This window comes from Grus americana, chromosome 8, assembly GCF_028858705.1.
Source record: "Grus americana isolate bGruAme1 chromosome 8, bGruAme1.mat, whole genome shotgun sequence".
Taxonomy (NCBI): Eukaryota; Metazoa; Chordata; class Aves; order Gruiformes; family Gruidae; genus Grus; species Grus americana.
The window spans coordinates 34,754,861-34,763,831 of record NC_072859.1 but is presented as its reverse complement, the minus strand read 5'-3'; the positions used below and the strand labels follow the sequence as shown (position 1 = coordinate 34,763,831).

At 41.3% G+C, this 8,971-nt stretch overlaps 1 long non-coding RNA gene across 1 annotated transcript; it reads left to right on the top strand.

Moving 5' to 3' along the window:
• The first annotated feature begins 599 nt into the window (after positions 1-599).
• Positions 600-6,487, top strand: LOC129209430 (uncharacterized). Its single transcript, XR_008578075.1, has 3 exons — positions 600-848; positions 3,214-3,418; positions 5,332-6,487. It is a non-coding gene; the product is annotated as an uncharacterized LOC129209430 (long non-coding RNA).
• Positions 6,488-8,971: the final 2,484 nt, after the last annotated feature.

Genomic DNA, 8,971 nt, shown 5'->3' with positions numbered 1-8,971 from the left:
GCTGGTGCTTTGCTCGCCGTTAAATACAGGATGGCCACAAAATGTCTCATTTTCATCATCATCCTTTCAAGCAGCATATTCCGTGTCCTACAGACAACGCTGCTGGGCGCTTGCAGGCGACATTTTGAGTGACGCCATTCCTCTCCGAAGGACTTGTAAGCCATTCGAAGCTGTAACTGCTCAGTCAAAACGCCTAAATGCTTTCTAATTAAGTTTATCATTAAAATATTAAAATGAATCTGATTTTTTTCCTTCCATACCTCATCCTGTCCCTGGGCTGCTTCAGTCAGTTTGCTATTGTTAGTCATGGTATAACCTTCTAGAAATTACTGCTTGTTGCCTTTCAGCGACTTCATTAAAATGCATTCCTGCCAGAGAGCTCTTTATCCATACATATTAATAAGGCTTCGTAGCAATAATTAAGCAATGACTAATATGTTGGTGAATGTAAGTATCCAACATAAGCTGGAGAAAGAATTTGTGAGGAAATAAGTTGTATACGCTATTAAAATAGCTTGACAATAATAATAAAGATTCACTGAGCTATACTAATTTAAAATTTAATTTTTTTTTTCCTTTTACACTTAATGCAGATAGGACTGTCTTTCATACTGTGCTCCCTTGTATCAAGAAACTCGGCGCAGGTGGAGCTGTGGAAAGCGGCGCCGCTGTCCTGGGTGGCTTCGGCTGTCCTGGGAGGTTCCAGAGTCTCGCCTGCTGTCCCAAACCCCGTGGCAGGGAGATGAAGGTCTGTGCCGAGCCCAGGGAGGAACGGGCAGGGCTGCTCTCTCCGGGCAAACACAGGACTCGAGGGCAACGCAGACATTCCGGGGTAGAACAGGGTCATGGTAAGTCGAAGGGGGGTGTCTGCAGTTGTAAAGAATCCCTTTAGGAAAATAGGATCCCAGATCAGATTTGCGCTCTCCTAAAATGCTCGTTAATTCTGGACCAGCCAGATGAGGCGAGTATTACAGATAATGAAACTATTGAACACCCCCCCCGATCCAGACGCGTGTTGAAGGCACCGATGCAGCCACGCAGAGGTTCCCGCTATAGCCCGTGTCGGAAGTTAGCAGCCTGCTACGCCATTCAGGCTGGTTGGGGCATTGTGGGGGGTGGTTGTTGATTATTTCAGTTCACGTCTTCCCTCCTTCCTCCTCCTTAACCAGAACTCTCTCCTCCCAACAGTTTGAGAAACTTGTAAAGAGCTGAAGATGAGAGATGGAAGACGCTTTGCAGCTTTATATAGATCTTTTGCTTTTCCTGTGGGATTTTATGTGAATTTTTGTGCTCTCTGTGGTGCAGGTGATAATGGGGAAGGAGAGTGGTGGCAGAAATTCATGTAAAGCAGGAGAATACATTTGAGGAGGTCTGAACTTCAAAGGGGTGTTGATGGTAGTGAAAATGCTGGGTGCTCAGCTTGCTGCAGAAGGAATTGCTGATGCAAATGCTTGCATATGTATTTAAATTGTGATTTGGGCTTCCCTTTGTTTCTGTTTTCTTTTTAAGCTGACCCATATATCATTTCCCTGAATTCATAAGATTTGTTAGTACCCTATTCTGTGAATCTATCAGAGGGCCTACTGTTCAATTGTAATTTTCATGCTTCTTATTTCATTTTCCATAATTGTTAGGCTTTCAGAAGATGCATTATCTCTAAAATGCTAGTGTTGCGTAGCAATTTCATTTTATGTGGTCTTAATTTGCGGAATTTTTTTAAAATACCTTTTGCAGTTAATGCACTGGCTTAAATTATTTTACAGGTTTTCCAGTAGATAGGACCTGTGTTCACAATCAGAATATGCTCTATGTAATACAGGCTGCTTTTACTCAGGCTTAGAAGGAGATTAAACATTCTCATGAAAGCTGAATGCTGCTTGCTCAGAGTAAAGGAAAAAAAACCCACTTAATCTTCACTGCATTTCAGCCTCCACATGTATCTGAGTGAATGTTTATCACAAAGAGAAGGCATCAGTCACCAGTTTTTTGTACTGGGAGGCAGCCTGGGATAAATAACAAATCCTGTAATGAGGAGCCAATAGGTTCTAATTGACTCATGTTAGTCCTCAAGCTGAAATCTAGCCTTTCTCTCTTGTCATGGCATGGAGCATCCTTTGTTCAACAAACACTGAAGGGAAGTCGAGTGAGGTAAGAAAAAATAGCTCCTCTGAATGGATGCAGCCTTGTGCAAGTGTTTGAAGTTGTTATTTTAAGTGCTTATTTTAGGGACTTTTGAGCTGAGCATTTAGAATATATAGCGTAGCATTTAGGAAAAATGTTAATGTGGTTGCTTACTTTAACATGAGCTGCAGCTCTGCCAGCAGAGATGAGACGTGCCATTTAAGGAACACTAAAGCTTTGAGTGAAGTTTTGACTCAACTTTATTTAGAAACTTGCTGGAGTGCACCGGATGCTGGGGGAAACCAGAACACACTTTTTGGATTGTCAGACCAAAGGCGGGAAGGTTCCCACAGAGCCCTCCTCCTTATGTAGCTTCTGTTTCTTATTTAGATTTTGTTTTTTAATACCCAAGAGCTTTTAGTGGTGTTCTGACAATTGTGGCCTGGAAATTTGTCTAAATTAAAGCAGGTTTTGTTTGTTTACTTAAAAGTGCTAACAGGCTCAGACAGTCCCACAGCATTTTTCAGGGCTTACATCATTCTAAAATAGATTCAATTGATTCAAAACAAATTTGACCAAAAAGTCATTTGCATCTATACAAAAGGAACAGCTGAGCCTTGGCAGGTAGTATCTGGAATTTATATGAAATGTTAAGTTTATTTTAGTTGCTGGAAGATATAAGAGAACACAAGGAGTTAAATGAACTAGTCTGAAGATGTGAGACTAAATGTGGGAGAAATCGGGAGCCAGATCCTTGGCTAACGTAAGTAAAAAGTAAGTTCCACTGAGGGTGTATCAGATGAAGGGCTGCTTCCATACTATTTAGCTTCTGATTTTGGATGATTTGAGGTATTATGAATCCCCACATAAAGAGGGATGTGAAGAGCCAGGTATGCCTTCACAAACTGTGAAAGTTGAGGATGATCAGTTGAGTCATGGAAGTTTTCTTCCCATTTGTTCATTATAGCTCTATGAGACAGCAGCTGTATTACAACACCTAAAAAAAAATACATATTAACATCAAACCCTTATCCACATTTATTTATCAGATAATTAAGCAGATGATCACAGTGGGTTTTAACTCCAGTTTAGCCTTTCCAGACTCTCAGTCTCCAGGAAAAGCACGTGAAGATAGAAAGGCAGAAGCATATCGGAGCTGTGAGAGGAGGAAGCTCCTTCACAGTCCAGGACCACTCGCTATGCAACTCGTGGCACTTCACTGCGGCTCTTCTGAGGACAGCAGCGTTAGCTGAAGTGCCGCGAGATGTCAGCCGCCCCAGCCGTACGGAAAGCAGAGGTGAGTAAGCAGAAGGTCTGGGCGCTCCAGAGGGGTAACTCCCAGGGTGCTCCCACAGCCTGGGGGGACCAATCTCCTCTAGTCCCAGGGGAGAGGGGAGTAGAACAGGAGGTAACTGCTGACCGTGGTATGGAAGTGCCCATTTCTCCACTGACTGCAGAGGGAGCATTGGGAGATTGTTCTCCTGGAGTTGAAATGAGCTTTTGAAGGTAGCCACCTCTCTGTTTCTCATGCAGAGAAATGTCATCTGCTGTTGGTGGAATGTCCCGTGGAAAAGTGAGAGACTGGAGGAGGGACGTATGTGGTTTGGGCTCTGAATTTCAGCAGCTGAGAGGTTTTAGGACTTCATAATTTATTTTTCAAGCAAAAAGACTAATGTGTAGGCCTACACGTGTGTTGGGAATACTTTAAAAAAGAAATTCCCCCAAGAGTGAAGTCCTATGCAACTCCAATCATACATGGAGACTCTTCTGCCTCAGACTCTGCCCCTCTTCTAGAAATGTTGGGAGACCAAACTCTTGGGAGAGATTAAAGGGGATGAGGGAGCGATATGAGAGTGACAGTGTGCTCTGTGGCAGTTGGATTTGGCACTTGTCTCTTGCCACAAAGAGCTTACGAAACCACAAATAATTACATAATAATTACAATTGTGGAAATGTAGCTCATTTGGAGAAGACAAGGAGTGTGTACACTTGATTACGTTACTGGAACAAGTGACTTTCTGATTTGTCTTATTCCTGCAAAATGCACAGAACTAAAGGAGCAGAATTATATTCTAGTTAAGGCATAAGCTAATAGTGTGTACAGTTCCCCGTTGCAGGACCAGAGTCTGTCCTGAATTGCACTGTCACGAGCCAAAGAGAACAGAGTTTGATTCTGAGAATCTGGGTAACTGGTGGTGATACCCAAATCAAAAGAAAAACAAATTTGACTTTCATGGGTTGAAATGCAGAGCTGGCAAATCACTTGTTGATTTTACCTCACCTCTGAAATCGGTGAATGGCTTCTGAAAAACTGTTTCACAGTTTCAATATGCAACGACTATATGAAGATCTGTTGCTTCCTCTGTTTTAAAGGCCTAATCAAGAGTCTTCTGAAGTCATCTGAGAGCTTATTATTGATTAGAGGAGATGGAGATTCAATTGCAAATAATTAGGTGGCTTGCTGGTATTCTAGGAAGGTGCTGATTGATTTATTCTCCTGTGCAGTTGTTTGGCGATGAGTGGTGACACCAAAGCCTCAGTTTGTGTTTGGCTGTTCGGAGTCCCTTGAACATGGTTTTGTAAGGCCGTTTCTAGCTAGTAATTGGTAACTGGATGTGGTTAGGGCAGTTAGATAAACATACAGGGGAAGGGGATGAATCACTAAGTAAATATAATATCGATGCTGTAGGAACTGCTGTTACGTACAGCACATTTGTGGCAAATGTGACGTATTTGTTTTCTGTTGTCAGGAAAATGTTACTTGAAAGATGAATTGAGTCTAAATGTGTAGTTCCAAATCTGCATACCCACACCTTCTCAATGCATGTGTTGGCTCTTAACAACGTGTCGGCTTTGACCGTACCCCGCTTCTTTTTACATAACTCCTCAGAATTTGATCCGCTAATCTGAGGTCGTATCAGAGAAGTTTCCATTGCTTTAAATGTCAGTGGAGTTGCATCATTAAAAGCCCCTAAAGTACATGGTCTGCGTTAATGTAAAAAGGCATTTGTGCCAGTGAAACAGCATTACGGTTATTAGTGGAGTGTTGGCAGTTTCTGTCAGCAATTTTCGCACCCATGTTAACATAGAAAGGGCTAAAAATACCATCTGCTATGACTTGCATGCCACATACAGAGAGTGATATAGTACCAAAATTCCAAAGAAAAGCCCTTCAAATTGTTTTCTGTCCTCTCTTTTGCACTTTTTCAGGACCCTGGTAGGTACGCTAAATCTACTTAAGGCCTTCCGTTCCTTGTGGGTGCTCAGGCTGGTCCGTCCGTCAGCGGGTGAAGCCATCAGCTGTGATGGGAGGGAGGAGGAACCAAGGCATAACAGTCAACGACGACATTTGTGTGCATGCAAGTAAAGGGTTTATTCCCTCCTGTTCACAGTGATGAGTATTTAACCATTTAAAAGGCCTAATTAGAAGACAAATGAGATGTTTGATCGCCCTGTTGCAACCAAGATATAAAGCATGCACATATATATGTATGATGTGTATATGTATGCATATGTGCTGAAATGAGTTCTCTAGTCCCTTAGTGTTTAGTTTATTTGTAATGAAAAGTCTTTGTTCAGAAGGAAGAAAGATCAACATTTATTTCAGAAATGTGGTTAGTGCATTCTCTTCATGTGTGTGTGCATATACGTGCACCTAATTCACAATTTCCAGCCCCCAGTTCCCAAATGCTTGGCCCCACTCTGCCGCTGACATTGTAATTCTCAAAGCCATAATGTAATCCTCAAAAATTTGGAAAAGTTAATGTTTCTTTTCATAGCTTTAAAAGTAACTCTCTCCACTCTCTCAAAAGGCTAAAATTTAGCTCCTCAGCAAAGCTGGATTGTTTTGAAAGCATGGAAGACATTTCTTGAAGACAAAAAACCTCTTTTTTTTTTTTAACTTTGAACTATGTGAAATTTGCCATTATTTGTGGGATATCTATACCTTGAGTTCTGGTGCAAAGCTTCAGCGAGGAACTGAATATTAACCAACAATACAGAGAAAATTCCATAAGCTATTTCCAGACAAGATATTGCAGTGATATGTAAAATCCTTCTCCAGTTACTGCTTTCCTGATCCAGTTGGCATGAAATGTTACTTCTACTTACTATTATCGTAAAAACCGCAGGGGTTTCTTCTTGCTGCTACTTGTTTTGTCAAAGATCCAGTAATTTGTAACATGTGAATTAACATTTTGCAGTAGCAGAAGAACAGAGTGCACCGTCGATGATGAGAAGTGGTGTTCTGCATTTAAATCTATGACAAGCGTCAGGGCAAGAAAACCACAATCTTTAAGCAGCAATGGACTTACACATCAAATAGCTTACATTTCTCCTGCTGGTGACCACCTCTGTGAATATCTGCAATTAAATGGAAACATGATAAAAAATTAGTAGTCATTGCAGATCCTTTTATGCGATGCTTATATTTTTGTAAATCTTTGCAGCAAATTCTTTTCTATCTTCTCACTAGAAGTGTTTTATACTTGGTTTGAATGTTTTGCAATATTCTGTCATGGTACACTGCTTTGTTAGAATTTCAGTTCTTGGTAACATGCTTAGCTTGGTTTTGTGCACTACAAATTCTGCGTATGCTCTCCGATACTGATTGTGAAACATAGTGAATAACTAACTGCACTGGGAAAAGAATGAAAAAGAAAAAATCAGAGTCAAAACACCCTGTAAAGTCTTCAGGTAGATTTTAAAAGGTGGATGAATTCTCCAGCCTCCTGTGGGTAACCCCTGCTATACAGGCTAGTGAATTACTTGGATCATCTTTTCCCTCATATCCTTGACTTAATTGAGCTGTAGTGTGAGAAACATTTATTCAACAACTGCAGGCGCCGACGCTGCGGGGGAGCTCTTCAGCTGGGCTGGAAAGTGAGGGCTGTAAGAGTCACAGAGATCGTTCAATACAGCCGTTAAAACACAGTGATGGATAAAGCCTTCTTGAAACCTCTAAGTCATTGGACAGATCCTTTGATTTGAAATCTTTTTGAACTAGGGTCACCTATGGTTCCTTTGCAGCTCGCAGCCTTGCTGTTGCATAAAAGAGGCCTTCAAATTTCGCCCATTTTGCCTGACAAGGTCCTTTTTTCAGTGTTCATCCTTCATGACCACAATTTAATAGTTTAAGATGACAAAAAACACCTAACAGTGGATTCTCAATTCTAATGGAGTCCTTTTTAGCTTATATTGTTACTAATAAAGTAAAAAAGGAAGGCAGGCTTTCAAATTGGAAGCAACCCGGTACTTTTAAGAAGCTACTCTGGATAACTGAATGAGCAGTGCTAGAGAAATAGAAGGAAATTTCAATTTTGTCCTTGCCAGATACTTTGATCCAATATTTATAGCAATACTGTAAAGTCGGGACTGTCAGAGAAGGAGCTCTGTAACTGGAAGCGGAAACTCACTGGTTCCAGACCCGGCCCTACTTTGTGACAGCAAGGACATCGCTTGATTACATTGTCTTGGTTTCCTCTGGTTTTGATGCTGGGATGAGAAGTACCTATGAGCAGGGCTGAACGTACCCACGGTACGGAGGAGAGGAGATGGAGCGATAGGTTTTCTGCTGGCAGGTGGCACTGATGGGGCTGGGGACCGAGCATGTGTAGTCCTCTTTGCCCCTCCACCAAATCCAGTCCGCGCTGGTGCCTCCAGAATGGCTGTAAGCAGGGAACTTTGAAATATCCATAGGGAGGACACTATGGAAAGCCAAGAAAACGTGACTGGGATGTGCAGTTAGGAGGGTGAATTCTTCCACAATTTTCCAGTTGTAATGTTTTTAGCTTTGAAAATATAATCCATTTTTTTCATTTTTAGGTCTCTGACCATTATCCCCTGGTCTCAGCAGAACAACAGCAGTGTATTTAACAGCTTCGTTAATGCCAGAGTAGTAATTATCTACTGCAGGAGTGGCTATCGCATCAGGAATTTTTATACCAGAACTGCAGCAGCATTCTGATTCTTCAGAACTCAGGAGCAACATTTGCAAAGGTACAAAATTAGTGAAAAAAGATTATGCAACCTGAATCTAAACCAATACCAATATATTAAAAAGAGAAAACAGGAGCCTGCGGCTGGCTGCGGTGCAGAGCAGGTAGCTCACACAGAGCCGGGTTAGTTACAGCTGCTCAGAGTAACAGTTCACAGAAAAGACTAAGGCAAAAGTGCAAGCTGTTGGCTGGGCTGAGTAATTAATCCACAGGGAGTGGCTTACCCAATGAGTCCGCTTTGTCTGTACATAGATTTGAATTATAACAGTATTTGAAATTATGTATTTTCATTTCTCTCCTTGCTACAACACGATCATAAGTCATCTGCTGTGAATTTTTTCAGTGCAAGATTCAGAACTGTGTGTTTCACATTTATGATCGGCCAAATAATCCAGATGCCAGTTTCTGTTTTCTTTGTGATTATTTATTTGTTGTGTTTATTACATTTATGTATATAAATTCAATATCTAAATATGCCCAGAGTTATCATAGTAAATTTCAAAACATGCACATAACAATAACAAAACTAAAGTAAAAAAAAAAAAATCTTGCGGTATTTACTGATTTATAAATGAGTGAGATTACTGTCTATGTGTGAATCACACAGGTGGCAAAACCAGATCATCTGTCACATTTCCTTCCTCTGGATCTTCAAAATAGAAACTGGAGCTGGCTCAAGGGTGCACCGCAAGAAAATGCATGTCTCTAAAAGAGAAACTTTCTTGGGGAAACAGCAAGAGAGATGCGAAGCTTTGTGCATACTTACGCTTTTCAGCTGAATTACGAGCATCTGAGACCCAACAGTTTTTTCAAGCATCAGGATGGTACGGTGATGTTATTTCACAGCAAGGCCT